Source organism: Nerophis lumbriciformis, linkage group LG18, assembly GCF_033978685.3.
Source record: "Nerophis lumbriciformis linkage group LG18, RoL_Nlum_v2.1, whole genome shotgun sequence".
Lineage (NCBI taxonomy): Eukaryota > Metazoa > Chordata > Actinopteri > Syngnathiformes > Syngnathidae > Nerophis > Nerophis lumbriciformis.
In genome coordinates, this window is record NC_084565.2 from 33,180,143 (window position 1) to 33,208,044 (window position 27,902).

The following is a 27,902-nucleotide window of genomic DNA, read 5'->3' on the forward strand; positions in this document are numbered from 1 at the left end:
ATATTTTATATACATATTTAAAGTATATATGTAATGTGGTAACAGCATACTTGCCAACCTTGAGACCTCCGTTTTCGGGAGATGGGGGGGGGGGGATGAGTGGTCCCGGGGGTGTGTGGTTGGGGGCGTGGTTAAGAGGGGAGGAGTATATTTACAGCTAGAATTCACTGAAAGTCAAGTATTTCTTTTATATATATATATATATATATATATATGAAATACTTGACTTGGTGAATTCTAGCTATATATATATATATATACATATATATATATATATATATATATATATATGGCTCCAGCGCCCCCCGCGACCCCGAAGGGAATAAGCGGTAGAAAATGGATGGATATATATATATATATATTTATTTTATTATATATATATATATATATATATATATATATATTTATTTTATTATATATATAAATAAGAAAAATATTTGAATTTCAGTGTTCATTTATTTACGCATATACACACACATAACACTCATCTACTCATTGTTGAGTTAAGGGTTGAATTGTCCATCCTTGTTCTATTCTCTGTCACTATTTTTATAACCATGCTGAACACCCTCTCTGATGATGCATTCTGCTTCGTCTCCTTGTTGTGTGCGCAGTTGTGCGCTGCACTCTCTAAAAGCCCGAGATGTTATTGTCACATATGCATGTACAGTAGATGGCAGTATTGTCCTGTTTAAGAGTGTCACAACATTGCTGTTTACGGCAGACGAACTGCTTTACGGACGTGAAAACAGGCCGTCGACACGTCACTCAGGTCCGCATGAATTTCGGGAGATTTTCGGGAGAAAATTTGTCCCGGGAGGTTTTCGGGAGAGGCGCTGAATTTCGGGAGTCTCCCGGAAAATCCGGGAGGGTTGGCAAGTATGGGTAACAGGCACATTCATAAAAACATGTAATATATAGATATTTTGATCATTTTAAGGATATGGCAGAGTAATTACCGTATTTTTCGGACTATAAGTCGCAGTTTTTTTTCACAGTTTGGCCGGGGGGTGCGACTTATACTCAGGAGCGACTTATTTGTGAAATTATTAACACATTACCGTAAAATATCAAATAATATTATTTAGCTCATTCACGTAAGAGACTAGATGTATAAGATTTCATGGGATTTAGCGATTAGGAGTGAAAGATTGTTTGGTAAACGTATAGCATGTTCTATATGTTATAGTTATTTGAATGACTCTTACCATAATATGTTACATTAACATACCAGGCACGTTCTCAGTTGGTTATTTATGCCTCATATAACGTACACTTATTCAGCCTGTTGTTCACTATTCTTTATTTTTTATTTTTTTGCAAATATATTTATTACATTTTACAGTTAAAATCACATTTAACAGTCATACTTTGTTCACTATTATTTATTTATTTTAAATTGCCTTTCAAATGTCTATTCTTGGTGTTGGGTTTTATCAAATAAATTTCGCCCAAAAATGCGACTTTTTTTCCTTCTTTATTGTGCATTTTCGGCCGGTGCGACTTATACTCCGGAGCGACTTATAGTCCGAAAAATACAGTAGTTAATTTCACAGACACATCTCAACGCTCGCTATTTCCATCAACAGCAACAACTATCACTAATCATCCCTACTTTAGGACAATGGAGGTCTAGAACCTCATGCTTTTGAGCATGAATATGTGTAGAATAGGGTTGTCCTGATACCAATAACAATATTTTCGATACTTTTCTAAATAAATGGGACCACAAAAAATGGCATTGTTGGCTTTATTTTAACAAAAAATCTTAGGGTACATTAAGCATATGTTTCTTATTGCAATTTTGTCCTTAAATAAAATAGTGAACATACAAGACAACTTGTCTTTTGGTAGAAAGTAAGCAATCAAAAGCTCTTAATTTTCAATATGCAGTAACATATTGTGTCATTTCTCATTCTATTATTTTGTCAACATTATGAGGGACAAGCTGTAGAAAATTGATTATCAATCTACTTGTTCATTTACTGTTAATATCTGCTTATTTTGTGTTTTAACATGTTCAATCTACACTTCTGTTAAAATGTAATAATCACTTATTCTTCTGTTGTTTGGATACATTACATTAGTTTTGGATGTTACCACACATTTAGGTATCGATCCGATACCAAGTAGTTACAGGATCATACATTGGTCATATTCAAAGTCCTCATGTGTCCAGGGACATATTTCCTGACTTTATAAACATAATATACATTTTAAAAAAAGGAAAAAGATTTTGTGAAGATTAAAAATATGTAATCATAGTAGTATCGACTAGATACGCTCTTGTACTTGATATCATTACAGTGGATGTCCGGTGTAGATCCACCCATGGCATTTGTTTACATGACCTACGGTGTGTAGTGAAGCATGTTTAGCTATTCCTCGTCCTGCAGGGATGATACTTGTAAGAAACATACTTTATTTGTTGCCATGCAGGCGAGGATTGATTTAGAAGTACCTAAAACACTGCCGACTGCGGATGGATGTTAGCCATCCGCAGTCGGCCGTGACATCCAACTTAAACCCGGAGATTGCGAGAAAGACACAAAAAGAAAAAAATGTTTTAACCCTTCATGTGGAATATATTTAATCTAAATTGGAAGCTATAAACATCCCATCAGTCAGCATCCCAGTGAGCGCAGACATTGAACAGTAAGTGATCGTTTTATTATATTCGAAATGTGTATATTTTGTTTAGCACTTAGTAATACTGCTACATAATGCTATAGTGTCTCACTGCATCTGCTTATCACTTAGCTACTAAAACTTGTAACTCGTCCTCTTTATATTCAGGCTCAAAAACATAATGTTCCTGATCATCGTTTGTCCCAAAGTAGTCTTTCTTGTCTCTCACGAAGTATGCCGTAAGTAGTACAGTATGTTGTGAAAAGCGAACATTGTGATGTCTGGGAAATTACGTGAATAGGTAAATAGTACATGTTTTTATAAACATTACACATATACTTACGGCGTGTAAACAAAATGATGATGGAGGTGTTTAGAGCTCTTTATAGGCAGACTAGAGCGACTCTTATTGGCTCCTTTGTTAGCTGACTTTTGCTAACGGTTATTTACGAGTTAGAATGCATAGAAAAAAAGAAAAACATATGTCTTACATAAGGTTTGTGAATGATTGGCAAAATTCCCAGAAAAGGTAGTTCCCCTTTAATGTATTTTAACTAAAAAAATTTGATTTTCAAAAATTATTAATTGAAATGAATAAAAATGGTGATTTGAATGTTAATTATTTATTAATTTTTATACTTTTTTCAACCCCTCATTTGGATTATGATATTTAATCTAAATTGGAAGATATACACATCCCATCAGTCAGCATCCCAGTGAGCGCAGACATTGTACAGTAAGTGATCGTATTGTTATGTTCGAAATGTGTATATTTTGTTTAGCACTAAGTAATACTTTTACATAATGCTATAGTGTTTCACTCTAGCTGCATCTGCTTATCACTTAGCTTCTAAAACTTGTAGCTCATCCTCCTTATATTCAGGCTCAAAAACATAATGTTCCTGATCATCATTTGTCCCAAAGTAGTCTTTCTTGTCTCTCACGAAGTATGCCGTAAGTAGTACAGTATGTTGTGAAAAGCGAACATTGTGATGTCTGTGAAATTACGTAAATAGGTAAATAGTACATTGCACATATACTTACGGCGTGTAAACAAAATGATGATGGAGGTGTTTAAAGCTCTTTATAGGCAGAATAGAGCGACTCTTATTGGCTCCCTTGTTAGCTGACTTTTGCTAACGGTTATTTACGAGTTAGAATGCATAGAAAAAAAGAAAAACATTTGTCTTACATAAGGTTTGTGAATTCCCAGAAAAGGCAGTTCCCCTTTAACGTATTTTAACTAAACAAATTTGATTTTCAAACATTATGAATTTAAATGAATAAAAATGGTGATTTGAATGTTAATTTTTTATAACTTTTTATACAATTTGTGAATATGCAGGATCCACATTACTGATAAAATTAAAATAATGTGGTTCTGGTCCACTCGAATGAAACCCTCTTCAGTTTTCTCATCACTAATGTATCAATAGCATATGTATGTGTTGGTTAGTGTGTGTGTGTGTGTGTGTGTGTGTGTGTGTGTGTGTGTGTGTGCATGCGTGTGTATACGTGTGTGTGCCACGTGTGTGTAGAGAGTGAAGGAGACAGCTCGTCAGTGCGAGGGTGGGAGGCGGCCCCTGTGAGGTGAGACGTGTAAGCTTGATGCTTGTAGTCGCGTTAGCCCAGATTAGGACATTTATCTGTGGGATCAGGCCGCGTTAGTTGGGACCCTGCAGGCCACCACCTCTACACTTCTACCGCACCACCGAGCTCCGTCCTCACAGCACGGTCACTCTTGCGCTATAGTTTTATTATTTTTTTGTCTTTTGGGAAAATAGCTCGAGATTCTATTGACGCGTGATGGCCTCCTGTTCATGACCCCTCTTGACCTTTAGAGCCACTCAGTGGATAAAGGATGAAGGCTATCACAGCGTTTAACAAGGTGACAAAGGGGTCATTGACGGGGGGGGGGGGGTGTTGATACACTATATTGCCAAAAGTATTTGACCACCTGCCTTGACTCACATATGAACTTGAAGTGCCATCCCTTTCCTAGCCCATAGGGTTCAATATGATGTCGGTCCACCTTTTGCAGCTATTATAGCTTCAACTCTTCTAGGAAGGCTGTCCACAAGGTTGCGGAGTGTGTTTCGAGGAATTTTCCACCATTCCTCCAAAAGCGCATCGGTGAGGTCACACACTGAAGGCCTGGCTCTCAGTCTCCGGTCTAATTCATCCCAAAGGTGTTCTATCGGGTTCAGGTCAGGACTCTGTGCAGGCCAGTCAAGTTCATCCCCACCAGACTCTGTCATCCATGTTTTCATGGACCTTGCTTTGTGCACTGGTGCACGGTCATGTTGGAAGAGGAAGGGGTCCGCTCCAAACTGTTCCCACATGGTTGGGAGCATGGAATTGTCCAAAATGTTTTGGTATCCTAGAGCATTCCAAGTTCCTTTCACTGGAACCAAGTCCTGAAAAACAACCCCACACCATAATTTCTCCTCCACCAAATTTCAAACTCGGCACAATGCAGTCCGAAATGTAGCGTTCTCCTGGCAACCTCCAAACCCAGACTCGTCCATCAGATTGCCAGATGGAAAAGTGTGATTCATAACTCCAGAGAAGGCATCTCTACTGCTCTAGAGTCCAGTGGCGACGTGCTTTACACCACTGCATCCCACGCTTTGCATTGGACTTGGTCATGTATGGCTTAGATGCGGCTGCTCGGCCATGGAAACCCATTCCATGAAGCTCTCTGCGTACTGTACGTGGGCTAATTGGAAGGTCACATGAAGTTTGGAGCTCTGTAGCAACTGACTGTGCAGAAAGTCGGCGACCTCTTTGCACTATGCGCTGACCCCTCTGTCAGTTTACGTGGCCTACCACTTGGTGGCTGAGTTGCTGTTGTTCCCAAACTCTTCCATTTTCTTGTAATAAAGCCGACAGTTGACTTGGGAATATTTAGGAGCGGGGAAATTTCACGACTGGATTTGTTGCAGAGGTGGCATCCTATGACAGTTCCACGCTGGAAATCAGTGAGAGCGGCCCATTCTTTCACAAATGTTTGTAGAAAGAGTCTCCATGCCTAAGTGCTTGGTTTTATACACCTGTGGCCGTGCCAAGTGAATAGGACACCTGATTCTCATCATTTGGATGGGTGGCCAAATACTTTTGGCAATATAATGTATTTCTATAGGCACACCACATTTGCAGCTAGCGCCCCCCAAGGATCAAAGGGGTATTGCGAATACAAACTTGCTAAAGCAGTGGTTCGCAAACGTTTTTCACCAAGTACCACCTCAGAAAAAAGTTGGCTCTCCAAGTTCCACTGTAATGACCAACTTTTAAAATACAGCAATGTAGTAGGCCCAAGTATTCATTAAAACAAGGCGGAGGTTTTATTTAATATTTTTGGCCACCGTAACATTACACACAGTTTGAACAGTAACACTATTTTTGAATTAGTGTTGTACCGGTACCAAAATTATTACGATACTTTCGGTACTTTTCTAAATAAAGGGGACCACAAAAAATAGCATTATTGGCTTTATTTTAGCAAAAAATCTTAGGGTACATTAAACATGTTTCTTATTGCAAGTTTGTCCTTAAATAAAATAGTGAACTTTTCAAAACAACGTGATGTGAGCAAATCTGCTGGGTCAAAAGTATACATATGTTGAAGAGGTTCATTTAGCCTACTAATGTGTATTAATAAATGGTTGATTTATAGTGGCTAGTAAGGTAAAGTTTTGTACCTGACAAGCTTCGGCTATCTTGCTTCTGCAGCCTTCATCAGAGGTGTCACGTGATGTTAGCGTGACGTCATCTGTGACGCGTTCAGGTGGGATGGAACAATCCATATAACGCGTCACAGATGACGTCACGCTAACATCACGTGACACCTCTGATGAAGGCTGCAGAAGCAAGATAGCCGAAGCTTGTCAGGTACAAAACGTTACCTTACTAGCCTATATAAATCAACCATTTGTTAATACAAAAGTATACATACAGCAATGTTAATATTTGCTTACATGTCCCTTGGCAAGTTTCACTGCAATAAGGCGCTTTTGGTAGCCATCCACAAGCTTCTGCTTGAATTTTAGACCACTCCTCTTGCCAACTTGGTGCAGTTCAGGTAAATGTGTTGGTTTTCTGACATGGACTTGTTTCTTCAGCATTGTCCACACGTTTAAGTCAACACTTTGGGAAGGCCATTCTAAAAGCTTAATTCTAGCCTGATTTAGCCATTCCTTTACCACTTTTGACGTGTGTTTGGGGTCATTGTCCTGTTGGAACACCCAACTGCGCCCAAGACCCAACCTCCGGGCTGATGATTTTAGGTTGTCCTGAAGAATTTGGAGGCAATTCTCTTTGTCATTGTCCCATTTACTCTCTGTAAAGCACCAGTTCCATTGGCAGCAAAACAGGCCCAGAGCATAATACTACCACCACCATGCTTGACGGTAGTGTTGCGTTTGGACCAGTTGTTCCTCCCAGGGAATTTAAGTTGCTGGTCACTCCCAAGTTCTTTTTATGACACATAAGGACCACCAGAGACAGAATAGGTATTTTGTAATTTATTTCCATAGCTTTGGAAACAAACGTGAGACCAAATCCAGTACAGAAGCCTTCACTAGCGCAGCTAAAAATGGTCTAATCTAACATAACGGAAAACACTCTTCTATAACGTCTCCCTTGCCCCCACCCTCGTTGTCCCTTCCTCCACAGCTGGGCACAGGAACAGATAAGAGAAAGGATTTATTGCTACTACCAGTGGACTTGAGGATAACCAGAAAGGAAAGAAATGGAAAAACACTCTCCTCTCCTATCTCTCCCCCCTCATCTCTCTCACCTTAGCACAAGTCCATTGTGTCTCTTATCTAAAGTCGGCCTGAGACGAGAAGCAGAGAGGATCCCTCCTCACATTCCTAAGCTTCAAAGTTGGCACACAGTACTTGCAGACAACCAAAAGAGAACAAATAAAGAACACTAGCTGTTTAGTAATATGACTATGAAAATAAAAGAAGTAACACTTAAATATGGATATATGTAAATATCTGCCTCCGTCAGTAGGCATGGTGTTCCTGGGTTTAAAGGCCTCACCTTTTCTCCTCCAAACATATTGCTGGGTATTGTGGCCAAACTTCTCCATTTTTGTTTCATCTGACCACAGAACTTTCCCCCAGAAGGTCTTATCTTTGTCCATGTGATCAGCAGCAAACTTTAGACAAGCCTTAAGGTGTCCCTTCTGGAGCAAGGGCTTCCTTCTTGCATGGTAGCCTGTCAGTCCATGGCGATGCAAAACACGCTTGACTGTGGGCACTGACACCTGCTTTTTGGTGGAAATGATTGGAAACTCAAGACAGCCATGACATTATGCTCTTTACAAGTGTATGTCAACTTTTGACCACGACTGTATAATAAAACCTTCTCAAAATAGGTTACAGGGCACAAAACCTTCCTTTTGGTTGCTGATGTATACGTGCACCTCCAGGCAACTTCAACCCTAGACTAACAACCTCCTCCCACCCTTCCCCCCCTCCACATCCCACCTCCCCGGATTGTAAATAATCAAATGTATATACTAGGGCTGCAACAACTAATCGATTAAATCGATTAAAATCGATTATAAAAATAGTTGGCGATTAATTTAGTCATCGATTCGTTGGATCTACGCTATGCGCATGCGCGAGGTAATTTTTTTTAAATATTTTTATTTTTATTTTTTTATTATATATAAACCTTTATTTATAAATTGCAACATGTACAAACAGCTGAGAAACAATAATCAAAATAAGTATGGTGCCAGGATGCTGTTCCCCCCCCCCCCCCCCCCCCCCCAAAAAATACTGGAAAGGATAGAAATGTAGTTTGTCTCTTTTATCCGATTATTAATCGATTAATCGAAGTAATAATCGACAGATTAATCGATTATCAAATTAATCGTTAGTTGCAGCCCTAGTATATACTTGTTCTTATGCTTTCTGAGCTCACTATGTTCACTGCTCGCTGTACATATCCTACCAAGTCAGACCTACACTGTTTCAATGTCCATTTCTCACATGATGCAATTGTCGATGACTGAAGTGTTGATATCAACCAAACCTAGTCCCCCCACCTCCCCTCCACATCCCACACCCCGGATTGTAAATAATGTAAATAATTCAATGTATATACTCTGATGATTAACTTGTGTGATGTCTGTATTATGTTGATAGTATATACCAGGGGTCGGCAACCTTTACCAGTCAAAGAGCCATTTTGACCAGTTTCACAAATCAAAGAAATCAATGGGTGCCACAAAAATCTTTTGAAATTTAAAATGAAATGACACTGCATACAAAGTTTTTTTGTTGCTTTGTGCTATGTATAAACCAAGGGTCTCGAGTTTTGTATGAATGGCGCTTGACAGTGTCATACTTGTCTACCTCCCGATTTTTCCAGCATACTACGAAATTCAGGGCAACTATTCTCTCGAACGTGCCGTGATGGTACAGCATTTAGTGCCCGATACATTCAGCGTGCCGGCCCAGCCACACGTGATATGGGACTTCTGCTTGCTCACGTAAATGACAGGAAGGCATACTTGTTCAACAACCACACAGGTTACACTGACGGTGGCAGTATAAACTTTAACACTCTTACTAATATGCGCCACACCGTGAACCCACATCAAACAAGAATGACAAACACATTTCGGGAGAACATCTGCACCGTAACACAACTTAAACACAACAGAACAAATACCCAGAATCCCATGCAGCCCTGACTCTTCCGGGCTACATTATACACCCCTGCTACCAAACCCCGCCCACCTCAACCGACGCACGGTTGTTGTTTGGTTCAAAGTGTGGCGCATTATTAGTAAGAGTGTTAAAAGTTGTTTTATATGGCCACCGTCAGTGTAACCTGTGTGGCTGTTGACCAAGTATGCCTTGCTGTCATTTGAGTGTGCAAGTAGAAGATGCATACTATAAAAGGCTGGGCTGGCACGCTCTTAGTACAGATTGTTGAGGGTGCTAAATGCTGTACCATCATGGAACGCCCTTATCATTATTGTTAGGGCGTAATTTTACTGCGAGAGCCACTGAAATCCGGAAATCTCCCAGGAAAATTGGAAGGGTCGGCAAGTATGCAGCTGAGCCACATCAGAGTGATCAAAGAGCCGCATGCGGCTCCGGAGCCGCGGGTTGCCGACCCCTGGTATATACCGTATTATTCGGACTATAAGTCGCAGTTTTTTTCATAGTTTGGCTGGTCTCCAGTGCGACTTACCGTATTTTTCGGACTATAAGCCGCAGTTTTTTTTCATAGTTTGGCCGGGCTCCAGTGTGACTTATGTTTTTTTCCTTCTTTGTGCATTTTCGGCAAGTGCGACTTATACTCCGAAAAATCCGGGTATATATGTTTTTTTCTTTTTTTGTTATGCATTTTTGACAGGTGCGACTCATACTCCGGTGCGACTTATACTCCGAAAAATACGGTATTTATACCATGAATTGATTAACGTGGACCCCGACTTAAATAAGTCGAAAAACGTATTCGGGTGTTACCATTTAGTGGTCAATTGTACGGAATATGTACTGTACTGTGCAATCTACTAATAAAAGTGTCAATCAATAAAATCAATGCAGTGAGTAAGCATTGTGATTTTTTTATTTTTTTAATAATTTTTTAAATTTTTTTTAAACATTATGGATCGATTTAAAATCGGAATAAATAAGAATTGTGAATCGATTTTTTTTTTTTCCGGGCACCCTTCCTAGGAACACTACTAACTTTGAAAGTTTCAAACGACCCACCTTTTGTGTTTTTTTGTTTTTGTTTTTTTTAACAGTTTGGTATTGTTTTGCCCGTCCGCGACGGCGCCGGACACAAACACGCCCCTTGTTTATGTTTGTATGCGTCGGCGTCCACATGTGGGTTCTTATTGTGAGTGGACTTATCAGGCTAGTCATGGGATTAGCGCTGATTCTCCCCCTGAAACTAGTGTCAGATTAACAGATACCCGTGTCTTCATAAACTGTACTAATATAGACATAAGCTGTGAGGAACACCCCCCCCCCCCCCCCCATGGCTATCACCTCGCCCCTCCAAATCGCCCCCCTCGTCACCCCTGTCCCAGCGCCTTCGACCATAGATTCGGGCCTCAGATCAATGTCCCCACTTATCGCCATCGAACGTCTTGGTGCGCCTCGGACCTCCCGTGAATCAGTCAATAAAAAAGTAAGAGGAAGATTAACAGTAACATCGTGTTTCTACGAGTGGATCCTTCCAAAAACGTCCTGAAACAATCCGAAATTAAATGTGGGCGATAACAGCAAGATTTAATCTCTTTTTTCAATTGCAACTGCAGACACATGGACTCTATTTTCAACAATATACATGCCATGCATTCATCATGACTGATAGCTTATATTTATAATTGCTTTATCATTCTTATGTCTATTTCTTTATTTTTAAATATACTTTTTTTTTTTTTTTTCATCACATTTTTTATTGTTTTCGCTCCCTTATCAGAAAAGTATGGTGCATTTCCACAATGTGTATGATTAAATGACCTCTGCTTCTTCCTACTTCTTTTCGGGCATGTTGTTCGAAACCATGGCTTGCGAACTTAAAAAAAAAAAAAAAAAAAAAGTCGCCGCGGTCTATTAGGGCATCTGCAGCCGTGTTGAGTCTGGTGTAGGCTTAGAGCGTAGACGCTGACACGTGCAAACAAACGTCTTTAATCTGAAGGTAAGGAAAAAACACAGATGAACAGAGGTGGAAAATCAGGGGGTGGCGGCAGACAGACACAAACTGTGGAGGCGGATGAGGAGGAGGAAGCGAGGGATGAGGAGGGGATTAAGGTGGTCGATACTTTGGCTCCTCTCCCAGACTGAGAGATGACACTAAATCTGTTAATTCATTCCCCCTGTTGCACCCTCCTCCTTAGGAGCCCTTTTTCCCGCGCCTCTCCCTCTTTCTCAAACAGATTCATAACATATCCGACAAATGTGAGCACACCCGTAAAATGTCAGTAACCCTTTTTTTATTTTAAAACCCAAAACCAGTGAATTGTAGACAAAGACAGAATACAATGATTTGTTTCAACTTATATTCAATTGAATAGACTGCAAAGACAAGATATTTAATGTTCACACTGAAATGTTTGCAAAAAATCATTAACTTAGAATTTAATGGCAGCAACACATTGCAAAAAAGTTGTCACCACTGTGTTACATGGCCTTTCCTTTTAACAACACTCAGTAAACCTTTGGGAACTGAGAACATTTTTTGAAGCTCTTCAGGTGGAATGATTTCCCATTCTTGCTTGATGTACAGTTTAAGTTGTATTGTGGTATTTTAGGCTTCATAATGCGCCACACATTTTCAATGGGAGACAGGTCTGGACTACAGGCAGGCCAGTCTAGTACCCGCACTCTTTTTACTATGAAGTTAAGTTAAAGTTAAAGTACCAATGATTGTCACACACACACTAGGTGTGGTGCAATTCGTCCTCTGCATTTGACCCATCCCCTTGTTCACCCCCTGGGAGGTGAGGGGAGCAGTGAGCAGCAGCGGTGGCCGCGCCCGGGAATTATTTTTGGTGATTTAACCCCCGATTCCAACCCTTGATGCTGAGTGCCAAGCAGGGAGGTAATGGGTCCCATTTTTATAGTCTTTGGTATGACTCTAACCACTAGGCCGCTGTTGTAACACGTGGCTTGGCATTGTCTTGCTGAAATAAGCAGGGGCGTCCATGAAAACGTTGCTCGGATGGCAACATATGTTGCTCCAAAACCTGTATGTACATTTCAGCATTAATGGTGCCTTCACAGATGTGTAAGTTACCCATGCATTGGGCACTAATACACCCCCTTACCATCACAGATGCTGGCTTTTTAACTTTGGGCCTATAACAATCCGGGTGGTTCCTTTCCTCTTAGGTCCAGAGGACACGACGTCAACAGTTTCCAAAAACAATTTGAAATGTGGATTCATCAGACCACAGAACACTTTTACACTTTGCATCAGTCCATCTTAGATGAGCTCGGGCTCAGCGAAGCCGGCGGCGATTTTGGGTGTTGTTGATAAATGGCTTTTGCTTTGCATAGTAGAGTTTTAACTTGCACTTACAGATGTAGCCATGTACCCGCACTCTTTTTACTATGAAGTTAAGTTAAAATTCAAGTACCAATGATTGTCACACACACACTAGGTGTGGTGCAATTCGTCCTCTGCATTTGACCCATCCCCTTGTTCACCCCCTGGGAGGTGAGGGGAGCAGTGAGCAGCAGCGGCGGGCGCGCCCGGGAATCATTTTTGGTGATTTAACCCCCAATTCCAACCCTTGATGCTGAGTGCCAAGCAGGGAGGTAATGGGTCCCATTTTTATAGTCTTTGGTATGACTCGGCCGGGGTTTGAACTCACAACCTACCGATCTCAGGGCGGACACTCTAACCACTTGTAACACGTGGCTTGGCATTGTCTTGCTGAAATAAGCAGGGGCGTCCATGGTAACGTTGCTTGGATAGCAACATATGTTGCTCCAAAACCTGTATGTACCTTTCAGCATTAATGGCGCCTTCACAGATGTGTAAGTTACCCATGTCTTGGGCACTAATACACCCCCATACCATCAGATGCTGGTTTTTTAACTTTGCGCCTATAACAATCCGGGTGGTTCTTTTCCTCTTAGGTCCAGAGGACACGACGTCAACAGTTTCCAAAAACAATTTGAAATGTGGACTCGTCAGACCACAGAACACTTTTACACTTTGCATCAGTCCATCTTAGATGAGCTCGGGCTCAGCGAAGCCGGCGGCGATTTTGGGTGTTGTTGATAAATGGCTTTTGCTTTGCATAGTAGAGTTTTAACTTGCACTTACAGATGTAGTCATGTACCCGCACTCTTTTTACTATGAAGTTAAGTTCAAGTTAAAGTACCAATGATTGTCACATACACACTAGGTGTGGTGCAATTCGTCCTCTGCATTTGACCCATCCCCTTGTTCACCCCCTGGGAGGTGAGGGGAGCAGTGAGCAGCAGCGGTGGCTGTGCCCGGGAATCATTTTTGGGGATTTAACCCCCAATTCCAACCCTTGATGCTGAGTGCCAAGCAGGGACGTAATGGGTCCCATTTTTATAGTCGTTGGTCTGACTCGGCCGGGGTTTGAACTCACAACCTACCGATCTCAGGGCGGACACTCAAACCACTTGTAACACGTGGCTTGGCATTGTCTTGCTGAAATAAGCAGGGGCGTCCATGATAACGTTGCTTGGATGGCAACATATGTTGCTCCAAAACCTGTATGTACATTTCAGCATTAATGGTGCCTTCACAGATGTGTAAGTTACCCATGTCTTGAGCACTAATACACCCCCATACCATCACAGATGCTGGCTTTTCAACTTTGCGCCTATAACAATCCGGATGGTTCTTTTCCTCTTTGTTTCCGACGTTCACAGTTTCCAAAAGCAATTTGAAATGTGGACTCGTCAGACCACAGAACACTTTTCCACTTTGCATCAGTCCATCTTAGATGAGCTCGGGCCCAGCGAAGCCAGCGACGTTTCTGGGTGTTGTTGATAAATGGCTTTCGCTTTGCATAGTAGAGTTTTAACTTGCACTTACAGATGTAGCGACGAGCTGTAGTTACTGACAGTGGTTTTCTGAAGTGTTCCTGAGCCCATGTGGTGATATCCTTTTCACACTGATGTCGGTTTTTGATGCAGTACCGCCTGAGGAATGGAAGGTCACGGGCATTCAATGTTGGTTTTCAGCCTTGCAGCTTACGTGCAGTGATTTCTCCAGATTCTCTGAACCTTTTGATGATATTACGGACCGTAGATGGTGAAATCCCTGAATTCCTTGCAATAGCTGGTTGAGAAAAAGTGGTGACCCTCGCCCCATCCTTGTTTGTGAATGACTGAGCATTTCATGGAAGCTGCTTTTGTACCCAATCATGGCACCCACCTGTTTCCAATTAGCCTGTTCACCTGTGGGATGTTCCAAATAAGTGTTTGAGCATTCCTCAACTTTGTCAGTCTTTTTTGCCACTTGTGCCAGCGTTTTTGAAACATGTTGCAGCCATCAAATTCCAAATGAGCTAATATTTGCAAAAAGAAAATAGTTTCTCAGTTGGAACATTAAATATCTTGTCTTTGCAGTCTATTCAATTGAATAAAAGTTGAAAAGGATTTGCAAATCATTGTATTCTGTTTTTATTTACCATTTACACAACGTGCCAACTTCACTGGTTTTGGGGTTTGTATAGGGATGTCCGATAATATCGGCCGATAAATTCTTTAAAATGTAATATCGGAAATTATCGGTATCATCCATCCATCTTCTTCCGCTTATCCGAGGTCGGGTCGCGGGGGCAGCAGCCTAAGCAGGGAAGCCCAGACTTCCCTCTCCCCAGCCACTTCGTCCAGCTCTTCCTGTGGGACCCCGAGGCGTTCCCAGGCCAGCCGGGAGACATAGTCTTCCCAACGTGTCCTGGGTCTTCCCCGCGGCGTGCCCTAAACACCTCCCTAGGGAGGCGTTCGGGTGGCATCCTGACCAGATGCCCGAACCACCTCATCTGGCTCCTCTCGATGTGGAGGAGCAGCGGCTTTACTTTGAGCTCCCCCCGGTATGGTTTTTTTTATTCTCGGTATCGTTTTTTTTAAAATTTTATTTGTTTTTATTACATTAACATAAAAAACACAAGATACACTTACAATTAGTGCACCAACCCAAAAAACCTCCCTTCCCCATTCAACTTATTCACTCATTCACACAAAAGGGTTGTTTCTTTCTGTTAATAATATTCTGGTTCCTACATTATATATCAATATATATCAATACAGTCTGCAGGGATGCAGTCCGTAAGCACACATGATTGTGGTCCACTAATAGTACTAACCTTTAACAGTTAATTTTACTCATTTTCATTAATTACTAGTTTCTATGTAACTGTTTTTATATTGTTTTACTTTCTTTTTTGGTCAAGAAAATGTTTTTAAATTATTTATCTTATTTTATTTTATTTGTATTTTTTTTAAAAGGACCTTATTTTCACCATACCTGGTTGTCCAAATTAGGCATAATAATGTGTTAATTCCACGACTGTATGTATCGGTTGGTATCGGTAATTAAAGAGTTGGACAATATCGAAATATCGGATATCGGCAAAAAGCCATTATCGGACATCCCTAGTTTTGTATATGCAGAATATATCAATCAATCAATCAATCTTTATTTATATAGCCCTAAATCACAAGTGTCTCAAAGGGCTGCACAAGCCACAACGACATCCTCGGTACAAAGCCCACATACGGGCAAGGAAAAACTCACCCCAGTGGGACGTCGATGTGAATGACTATGAGAAACCTTGGAGAGGACCGCATATGTGGGTAACCCCCCCCCCTCTAGGGGAGACCGAAAGCAATGGATGTCGAGTGGGTCTGACATAATATTGTGAGAGCCCAGTCCATAGTGGATCCAACATAATAGTAAGAGTCCAGTCCATAGTGGGGCCAGCAGGACACCATCCCGAGCGGAGACGGGTCAGCAGCGTAGAGATGTTCCGAGCCGATGCACAGGCGAGCGGTCCACCCCGGGTCCCGACTCTGGACAGCCAGCACTTCATCCATGGCCACCGGACCTGTGCCCCCCCCCCTCAAGGAAAAGGGGAGCATAGGAGAAAAGAAAAGAAACGGCAGATCAACTGGTCTAACAGGGGGGCTATTTAAAGGCTAGAGTATACAAATGAGTTTTAAGATGGGACTTAAATGCTTCTACTGAGGTAGCATCTCTAATTGTTACCGGGAGGGCATTCCATAGTACTGGAGCCCGAATAGAAAACGCTCTATAGCCCGCAGACTTTTTTTGGGCTCTGGGAATCACTAATAAGCCGGAGTTCTTTGAACGCGGATTTCTTGCCGGGACATATGGTACAATGCAATCGACAAGATAGGACGGAGCTAGACCGTGTAGTATTTTATACGTAAGTAGTAAAACCTTAAAATATGCGTAATATTGGAAAGCCCACAATATCGGGAATCATTTAACGCTCGCAATGTGATTTATCAAGACTAAAACTCTTTAGCACGTTTGAAATGTGCGTGTAAACTTGCGCAACACATGGCCGTGAAAAAGGAGGCTATCGCACTGCAAAGACAAACGATTGAAAGCGAGACAAGCGGTAGAAAATGGATGGGATGGATGGATTATTCCATCCGTGTGCTTGGCAACATACTTAAACTGTCAGAAATTATTGATAAATATATTCCATGTTTTTTGCTCACTTCTGTGTCTACCAAAGCGTCCATAAAAGTGACACGCACTACCAACTGCCACAAACCAATTGCAGTCCTGTGGATACTAATTCTCGCGAGACGAGCTGTACACTGACTACTCTAAGTATGTCAATTTCTATAGTTTTGTGACAAAATCTAATAAAACACTCACTGAGATGCGAGTGCTGTACATTTGGGAGATGCCGCTTCCATATATTGAATGTACTGACGTCATCCGGCATCCACATCGGGGACCCTATCGTCCGTTATGGAGACGGTTCCCATGACAACCGGACAGAGTAGCCCACATATGACCTTCTCGTAGACACACGGCGGTAACCGCATTCAATTAGTCGGCATCCTATTACCGCAGTCTGTTTTCCTGAGTCATGCCCCAGCCATGGCACGACTTTCCTCCTCCCGTGCGTACACAGACACAGGCGCCCCCTCCTGGACAGACAGCCTCAGTTCAACAACAGGATGTTTGATGGTATTTTGATATGTTCAATCAGGTCAAGCACAATCTCCCTGAAATGGTGTGCGGGGTATGACGGAGGTTGTGCCAAAGGCAAACGGCGTGGTGCACGTGACTTAAAAAAAAAAAAAAAAAAAAAGCCCACATCCATTTATTTTCTCCTCTTCCCTTCCTCTACCCACACATGTTCTACATCCAGCCAGCTCCTGCTTTCCCTCGGCCTTGATGTGATCATGTTGCCTGGTAACGGCCCAAAGAGCGACGAGGAAAGAGGAGGATGTGTTGCGGTGCTTCCCGTGTGATGATGATGATGATGATGATGGTGGCGGCGTTTGCATCATCTGCAGGATGATGACTTCCTCTTTAAAAAGTATGTCATGCATATTCAGAAGTGTGCATGATATTGTTTATAAACTCTAATCTCGCCATATATCCACATTTGTGTTGCCCCCAGAATGCACTGCAAAACTATGTTTACCTGCTTTTTTTTTATTGGCATTTATTGGTCTGTACAAAGGCTTGTGCGTGGGTGGAACTAAACAAGATGCTGTCAGTTGATTTCTCGATTTGTTTGGAGTAGACCTATTTCCATTTGTTAAAACTGGTTCCCTTGGAACTTGTAGAAAGGGTTACTTTTTTCCGGACTATAAGCTGTTTTTTTTCCCCAATGCTTTGAACCCTGCGGCCTATAAAATGGTGCTACTAATTTATAGATGTTTCTTTGCATGTTTTGCGTCCAACAAATAGTTTTTTATTAGGGATGTCCGATAATGGCTTTTTGCCAATATCCGATATTGTCCAACTCTTTAATTACCGATACCGATATCAACCGATATATACAGTCGTGGAGTTAACACATTATTATGCCTAATTTGGACAACCAGGTATGGTGAAGATAAGGTACTAAAAAAATAAATAAATTAAAAACATTTTCTTGACCAAAAAAGAAATTAAAACAATATAAAAACAGTTACATAGAAACTAGTAATTAATGAAAATGAGTAAAATTAACTGTTAAAGGTTAGTACTATTAGTGGACCACAATCATGTGTGCTTACGGACTGTATCCCTTGCAGACTGTATTGATATATATTGATATATAATGTAGGAACCAGAATATTAATAACAGAAAGAAACAACCCTTTTGTGTGAATGGGGGAGGGAGTTTTTTTGGGTTGGTGCACTAATTTTAAGTGTATCTTGTGTTTTTATGTAGATTTAATAAAAAAATAAAATAAAAAAACATACAAAAAAAAACGATACCGATAAAAAAACAAAACGATACCGATAATTTCCGATATTACATTTTAACGCATTTATCGTCCCTAGTTTTTATATTACACAGACAGACACTGAAATATTGTTATTGTGCTATGGCGCCATCTTTTGGATGAGTTTGCTCACTGTAGGTGCTGCGGGTTAAAAATGTACTACCTGATTCGTGCCTTGAACTGGAAGTATAACATAGCGTTTCTGATCGAAATGGTACTTCATTCATCACCCCAAGTAAGTTATCATGGACCCTCTGGCTGCTGAAGGTAGCTCTCTACCTTCATGGTCACTACTGCATAGTTTCTCTTGTTATATTCTACTGTTATATTTTTATTCTTATTGTTGCTTTTTTATTTTTATTCTTATTGTTATATTTTCTATTTTATTTCCATTTATACCCCCATTATTTACTTTTTAAATTTGATCTCAATTCTATCTATCTATACATCTATACATCTATACATACCCGATAACTCCACGGCGACGTTTTGGTGAATTTACAAAAGTTTGAAATAATGCAAAAAGAATGCCATTGTGAGTTAATAACACTAACACAGGCTGTTCACTATTGATAACGACGCCAGCGTCATTACATTACGATAGCACGTACAAATATGCATGAAAACACTCCTACGGGCAATACACATGGTGCGGTTTAGCAAGTATGAATTGTTATAGTTATATTGTAAAACTTACAAACCTTGCTTGGAGTGATGAATGAAGGAGCCATACGAGTAGAAACACTATGCACGGCTAGTAGACGGAACGGCACTATGTAGGTTTGTTGTATACAAAACATTATGGCATAGATTAGCCACACCTTTCTGTAAACCGCAGGATTCAAAGCTCTGGAAAAAAGCAGTGGTTTATAGTCCGTAATATACGATACGTTGTATCATACTGTCGACGTTTCCCTCAGAATACTGTATATTGATGTCTCTTTACTATAACATTAATAGTATTGTTGGAAACTATATTGTAATAATATTCTATTTCTTAACCTAATGTAGACGTTTCCTCCAGAATACTGTATACTGATGTGTCTTTAATATAATATTAAAAGCAGGCCTCAAATTTTAACTTTAAGTGTTGCCTTAAAGGAGGGCTCATATTTTAGATCACCAAGGCAAATTAGAAGGGCACTAAGGCAAACATTATTTTCCTTCGAGGCAGGAGATATATATATATATATATATATATATATATATTACAGATGTCCGATAATGGCTTTTTTGCCGATATTGTCCAACTCTTAATTACCGATACCGATATCAACCGATACCGAAGGTTTTCCAAAATAAATCAACTCAAGTTATGGAACAAAAAATGCCAACATGGCACTGCCATATTTATTATTGAAGTCACAAAGTGCATTATTTTTTTTAACATGCCTCAAAACAGCAGCTTGGAATTTGGGGGTTGAGGTGTGGGGAGGTAGGGGGTAGCGGGGGGTGTATATTGTAGCGTCCCGGAAGAGTTAGTGCTGCAAGAGCTTCTGGGTATTTGTTCTGTTGTGTTACGGTGCGGATGTTCTCCCGAAATGTGTTTGTCATTCTTGTTTGGTGTGGGTTCACAGTGTGGCGCATATTTGTAACAGTGTTAAAGTTGTTTATACGGCCACCCTCAGTGTGACCTGTATGGTCTTAAATAAGCTTAAATAATAGTGACATGATTAGTGAAAACAGGTGCGTGACTCAAAACGTGAAACACGTGCGTGACGTGACAGGTGAAAACTAATGGTTGCTATGGTGACAAAACAGGAGAGTGAAACCAGGAACTAAAAAGCGTCCAAAAAACAAACAGCACATGGCCAAACAAAAACATGATCAACACAGACATGACACTTGTCAGCTTTTTGTGATGCCTTTATCTCAATTTTTACATTTTGATATATTTTTATTTTTTTTTATTTTTTTTTAAGTTATGTACATTTATATGTACATGTAGATTCTGTATTGGGGCAGATCCATTAAGAGTTTGAGCAGAAATATGTCTTATAGGAATGAACTATACACAAAAAAACATTAACAATATTATGTGTCAAAAGAATGATTTTTGAAGTAATACCTTTGTGACATAAAAAACCCACAAATAATGTAAAAAAAACATGCCGTTTACTTTTTGATCTCAAAATAAAACACAAAGCAATTCGTCTAATGTAGATAAAGTCTAATAAACAAGCTTTGTTCTTCTCCAACGTCTCCACAGTGTTTCAGTACAACAGTTTGGCCAACAACAACAAAAAAAACAGAAGTAATACCTCTCACATTGAATACACAATCTTCACAGCCTTCATTCAGTTCGATGAGATGACAAAACATTTGAGCTAGTATTGATGTTATTTGAACACTGATACAGTTTGCAGTTAAATGACGAAGTAAAGACTTTAAAAACAAGTTGTTACAACGCTCACGACTCATCGTCTGCTGCAAAACATCAAATCGTTTTTTTTCCTTCGCTGTATACTTTTAGTGTGGGGTCAAGTGTCTCCAATATTGTCCACACCTGTCTCCATCCAAACACAGCAGTGCGCTCTTAAACGCACGCCGGGAAGCGAGTGGAAAATTACGTTAAACCAAGCGCTTGAGGGGAACTCTCTGGAGCAAAGTCCGTGTAGCTTGTCCGCCATGATTATCAAGCCAAACACCGCTAGTGCGCGTGCACCTGACTTTGTGTTGCTGAAAATGCATTAATAAATGACAGTTTTTCGGTAATTAAAAAAATTAGACGGTATTACTAACCGTCGGGAATTTTATCGCAAATTATCATTATACCGTTTACTGTTACATCTCTCGTCCATTAACAAGTAAAAAATCAAGGGCTGTCACGGCATGTTCTTGCCGCAAATGTGGGTCAGTTTTTTTGGGCATTACGGCGAAAAACGAGGGCGGTCGCGCCAGTTGCCAAGGTTAAATTCGAGCCCTATAATAGTATTGTTGGAAACTATATTGTAATAATATTCTATTTCGTGACCTAAAGACAGCGTAAACCAAATTGTGTACCCCAACCCAACAGTACCTCATGGTGGAACATAGCTATATAGGAAAGTTACCAAGTGGTGTCACCTGTGATTAATTTGGGGCATATTAGACGGGAGGTCACTATTTGAGGAAATACGGTACATGAGGATGAAGAATGTAGCGATTACTTAACAGTAAAAAGTCCTCCTTAAAATGTGTGTTTCTGGCTTTGATCTACACTGGATGGCTGCGTCCCAACTTGTTTCTGACGCATTACAGCAGAAATGGAGAAAAGGTCAGGGCACGGTTGCTAATGACAACGCGCAAGGCTGCTTTTCTATTCCAACATTGTGCATGTGTGTGTGTGTGTGTTTGTGTGTGTGTGTGTGTGTGAGTCCAGTGGCTGCCTCTGCCTCTATTTGTAAGGCTCAGTCGCCCCCTGCTGTTGTTCTTTCTTTCTTTTTTTTTCTTTTTTTTTTGTTGTATTCTTCGGCTTGTGGATGGAAATATGGTTGCCATGCCAACAAATGGGGGGGGGGTCCTTTCTGTTGAGTATATTTAGCATCCACCTGTGAGGGTGAAAATCAAAGCAGCCGCTTACACAAGTCATTAGCGCCTCAGATGGATGTGTATCACCTTTTTTCTAACGTAAGTGGACTAATTAGAGGCGGAGAATGTGCTAATTTGCAACTTATAATTGGCCATTTGCAGCTGCTGTTGTGTTTTGGCTGTTTTGATGGCGTCAGGAATTTTCTAGGTCAATATTGCACACAGGTGCTTGTTTATGTTTATTTCTATTATATGGGCAAATTCATTGGGATTAATTAATCAATCTTTTTTTGGAAGCTTTCCTTGATTTTGTCAATTTTATGGATATATGATTTCACTTTGACAAACAGTAAAGAAATAAAACTATTCTCTTTACATTTACAAACTATTTGCTTTATTACTGTTCATACAAATCTGAGTTTTTTTCTTGAAATATACCGAATAAGCATATTTTGACCTATATTTAATTGGTTTTGTATTGTAAAAATAAAAAATAAAATTTAAAAAAGATCAAAAACCCCAAAACAAACAACAATGATTAATAAAATAAAATAATAAAATAAATAACAGCTTAGTGATTTTTCGAACATGCTTACAGTTACATATTTACAGTTTTACATTCTAACATGTCCGAAAATAAGTTCAGTTCAGTTTTCAGTTTATTTCGAATGTAATGCGCCAATAAGTAGCATGTAAATAAGTAAACCGGACTAGAATAATATCCTATAAAGCAGGGGTGTTGAACTCATTTTAGCTCAGAGGTCGCATGAAGGAAAAACTATTCCCACGGGGATTGGTAAAATCAGGGCATAATAAATAAAAAAAATAAAGGCAACTTCAAAAAATGTTTTCGATGTTTTACTTAGGCTAAAAATAGAAAAAGCACATTCTGAAAGTGTACATATTATATGAGGAAAAAATATGTGGCAGTTTCAAAAACACCACGGACTTAAACTTTAAGCACTTCCTGTTCCGCATTCTCATGTTGGCAGTTCTTTAAAGATGTGTTTGGAAGAGTAACCGAGTGTTTCCTCAAACCGCCGCCTTGGTGACATCCGCAACTGCCGCAACACATTCATTTATCATCATTCAAGTATTACAATTATAACATAAACAAAACAATTGTCAAACGACACCAGAACAGACCGGATTAAAGGTAAGATGACTACAAACTTAACCAATGCGAACATAGTAGATTTAAGCATGAAATCAAATAGAAACACACATTTTTACAATGGAGTTCAGAGTGCGCATCGTGCCGTGAACAAATTACAAGCGCTGCGCGGATGATGGTCATTATGACTTAAGTCTTTGCATTTTACCAATTGTTGTTTTATCTGTTGAGTGGATAATTTACAAAAACAAAAAAAAGGTATTGTGCGTCGCTACAGGATTCGTCTGCCGCCAGCCACAACAGGAGCAGCTGATTGTGTTGCACCTGTGCTGATTGGAATAACGGCAGCCAATCCATAAAGCGATTAAAGTCAGCTCACACGTCCGCTTAAACAGTGTAATGTGGGTTACACTGGAATTGCTATTGCGACATCCAGTGGACACATTTAGCACTGCAGTTTCTTAGCAAACTTATTTTGCGGGCCGCGGGACGGAATAAACCTGTTCGGCCCACGGACTGTATGTTTGAGACCCGTGCTACAAAGCAAAGGTATATAACGGGGGAGTCCGTGACCCCCTGATAGTCTGCAGAGGTACTGCAGGAGGGCGTGAAATTTTTGGTTGATTGTTTTATATATATATATATATTTTTCCTCCCTGCAGTTTTTCCATAAATGTACTAAATGTCTTGAAATACACATGAACATTGCGCCAACACACTGTCAAGGGGTTGAATGTGAATGAAATATTATGTTCATGTTAGCATTTACTATAGCTAGCAATTAGCGCTCTCGTTCTCAGCTAGCGATTAACGCTCTTAGAGCCTGGTTTACTAAGATCCAAACACCACGCGGTAAACGGAGTGTGCAATCGAGCGTGTAGTATTAGTGGGCGTGTTGCGTGTGATCTACTAAGACTGCGTGTGCAATTGTAGAGTGGTGCAGACCGCCTTATTTAAATGAGGATTTTGCATGTACTGTACGGGGCATCACCATGGAGGCACTCATTTACTGAACATTCATGTTATCATGGTCCTACATGCGGCATTTTGCTATGTCCTCAAACATGCAGGAGACATGTACCACCTTTTTATGGGCATTTTAGCAGTCAGGCGGGGCATTTACATTGACACTAGAGATGTCCGATAATGGCTTTTTTGCCGATATTCCGATATTGTCCAACTCTTAATTACCGATTCCGATATCAACCGATACCGATATATACAGTCGTGGAATTAACACATTATTATGCCTAATTTTGTTGTGATGCCCCGCTGGATGCATTAAACAAAGTAACACGGTTTTCCAAAATAAATCAACTCAAGTTATGGGAAAAAAATGCCAACATGGCACTGCTATATTTATTATTGAAGTCACAAAGTGCATTATTTTTTTTAACATGCCTCAAAACAGCAGCTTGGAATTTGGGACATGCTCTCCCTGAGAGAGCATGAGGAGGTTGAGGTGGGCAGGGTTGGGGTGGGGGTGGGGTTGAGGTATATTGTAGCGTCCCAGAAGAGTTAGTGCTGCAAGGGGTTCTGGGTATTTGTTCTGTTGTGTTTATGTTGTGTTACGGTGTGGATGTTCTCCCGAAATGTGTTTGTCATTCTTGTTTGGTGTGGGTTCACAGTGTGGCGCATATTTGTAACAGTGTTAAAGTTGTTTATACGGCCACCCTCAGTCTGACCTGTATGGCTGTTGACCAAGTATGACTTGCATTCACTTGTGTGTGTGAAAAGCCGTAGCTATTATGTGATTGGGTCGGCACGCAAAGGCATTGCCTTTAAGGTTTATTGGCGCTCTGTACCTCTCCCTACGTCCGTGTACCACTCCGTACAGCGGCGTTTTAAAAAGTCATAATTATTACTTTTTGAAACCGATACCGATCATTTCCGATATTACATTTTAAAGCATTTATCGGCCAATAATATCGGCAGCCCGATATTATTGGACATCTCTAATTGACACCATTTTTTTTTATTTTTTTTTACCGCTGAAGGTAAGGAGGCTGCACTTCATCTCAGTATGCAAAAATGCAATCTTCAAGATGTTTTTTTTCATATAATAAATATGTTTTTATATGTATTCTATATGTAAAAACATCATGCAAAAAAATACTGAAGGACACCAAAAGGCATCAATTGAATTTGATTTTGATTTTTATCAAGGATCCCCATTAGCTGGTTGCCACAACAACCCACTAGTCTTCCTGGGGTCCACAAACTCAATACAATTACAAGTAAAAGCATTTAATTATAACTACACAACACAGGAAAAAATAAAAGCATCAATAAGAAAACAAGCAAACAATTTACAGTCACAGAATAATAATTACCATATAAATATAACTACACAATACAAAATCATCAGCAAGCAAACTAATTTAAAGACTCAGATAAAATATGACTTTCTTTTTAAAAGAAAGTCATATTTTATCTGAGTCTTTAAATTATCTTTAATTTGCTGCCTTAGTTGCCAGCTAGCGATTAGTGCCCCAGTGACGCAATTCTGTTGTTGTTTGAATTACATTAGTATTGCAAGGTATAACAAGGTACCTTTAGGACCAGTTTAATGTACAAAACCAGTGAAGTTGGCACATTGTGTAAATGGTAAATAAAAACAGAATACAATGATTTGCAAATCCTTTTCAACTTATATTCAATTGAATAGACTGCAAAGACAAGCTATTTAACATTCAAACTGGTAAAGTCTTTTGCAAATATTAGCTCATTTGGAATTTGATGCCTGCAACATGTTTCAAAAAAGCTGGCACAAGTGGCAAAAAAGACTGAGAAAGTTGAGGAATGCTCATCAAACACTTATTTGGAACACCCCACAGGTGAACAGGCTAATTGGGAACAGGTGGGCACCATGATTGGGTATAAAAGCAGCTTCCGTGAAATGCTCAGTCGTTCACAAAGAAGGATGGGTCAAGGGTCACCACTTTGTGAACAAATGTGTCAGAAAAATTGTCATTTCTCAACGAGCTATTGCAAGGAATTTAGGGATTTCACCATCTACCGTACGTAATACCATCAAAAGTTTCAGAGAATCTGGAGAGATCACTGCACGTAAGCGGCAAGGCTGAAAACCATCATTGAATGCCCGTGACCTTCGATCCCTCAGAGGATACTGCTTTAAAAACCGACATCAAATCTTTAATGGACGTGTGAAAGTACACAAAGTGACATATAACATTTCACAACAATCAATCTAGGAGTCTAGATATCTGGTCAGGACACTCCTCACTCTTTTGCCTTCATCTTCGTTGTCCATTCTTGCAATCCTGCCTGTGCTTGGAGGCTGAAAACGGCGGTCATTTAGCGGGCTCCTTCATGGCTTCGCAGTAGTTATGGAGTACAAAACTAGACGTTGAGTAATCGCTTGACATACATTTGATTTGATTTAGATTTAGATTTATTGCTCCCCCATTGGGGAAATTCATTTAATCAATAGACATTACACATCACGAACAAAAAGACATCATACATGACCAAAACATTTACAGGCTTGTCAGACAGGTCGGCCAAGCTTGCTGTTTAGGGCAGCTATAGCTGCAGGGATAAGGCTTTTCCCGAGGCGGGCCCTCCGGAATTTGATAGTTCTGTACCTGCGCCCTGATGGTAGTGGGATGGTGTATTGGTGTAGTGGGTGAGTCATATCCTGGACTATTGTGTTTGCCAGTCGAATGATGGACCTGTGGTTTAGATCTGAGATGTTGGGTGTGGGTAGGCTGATGATTTTAGCTGCTATGTTTGTAATGCGTGTGAGTTTGGAAAACATTGGGAAAAAACATGTGGAACAGTACGGAGGGATGGGTTGAACGATGCTTTGGTACAGTAATAACAGGAGGTGAGGTGCAACGTATAGTCCTTTAAGTTTACGGATGGCAGACAGTCTTTGTTGACTTCTTTTTTGAATGTCCGTGGTGTGCTGATCAAAGGTGAGTTTATTGTCCAAGGTTACGCCCAGGTATTTCAAAGTGTCAACTGTTTTAACTGTTTGTTTGTTTATGGTGATGGGGTGCTGAGGTGAGGGGGGGTTGAACCATATTTATACATGGCGGACAATAACTGATACCGTCTGCTTTGCCAGTCCAAATGCATTCGCTGTTTTCCATAGTCTTCCCTCGTCGGCCAAGTAATACAAAGTACACTCTACCTTTTTATATCACATCCACGGGAGCCCGCATTCTCGTTGTCTCCCCTTCGACAAATGGGAGACAACGTTCTCCCATTCTACTCACTTGTTCGGTGAGTAGAATCACAGCTGACCTGGACATTGGAACGTTCTCTTGCCATTCCTCCGGCACAACACACTCCATTCCACCAGGCTGTTGTTCTTCCAGGCCTAATCCAAAACCGTCGCTCAACATTGCTATGTTGCCGTCGGAGATGTGTTGTATCCCTGTCAGGTTCAAACACTGATGACATTTATTAAACAGACAAGAAGCAAGGAATCATGCAGAGACAGAGTTAAATTTAGCTCAATGAGGAGAGACGTTTTGGGCTGTACTCTTAGTTACAGAACCAACCACGTGCTCCTCTATTTATTTGGGAGGTCCCTGGTTGCATCACTGAGGCCGCCTCTAAAAGGAGTGGTCACACATATCATGCAAAGCAGCTCCGGTACGCACAATACGTGACGGAATGTGCTGGGGGCCCTGTGATTTCGCCTTGTCTCTGCT

The 27,902-nt window shown here is 40.5% G+C and overlaps 1 long non-coding RNA gene across 1 annotated transcript in view; it reads left to right on the forward strand.

Moving 5' to 3' along the window:
• LOC133617850 (uncharacterized) overlaps positions 1 to 17,675 on the forward strand; it is a 74,869-nt gene extending 57,194 nt beyond the window's left edge. The window contains exon 4 of the long non-coding RNA XR_009817075.2: positions 17,522 to 17,675. This is a non-coding gene — a long non-coding RNA (uncharacterized lncRNA). The remainder of the gene's footprint in view (positions 1 to 17,521) is intronic.
• The last annotated feature ends 10,227 nt before the right edge of the window (positions 17,676 to 27,902 follow it).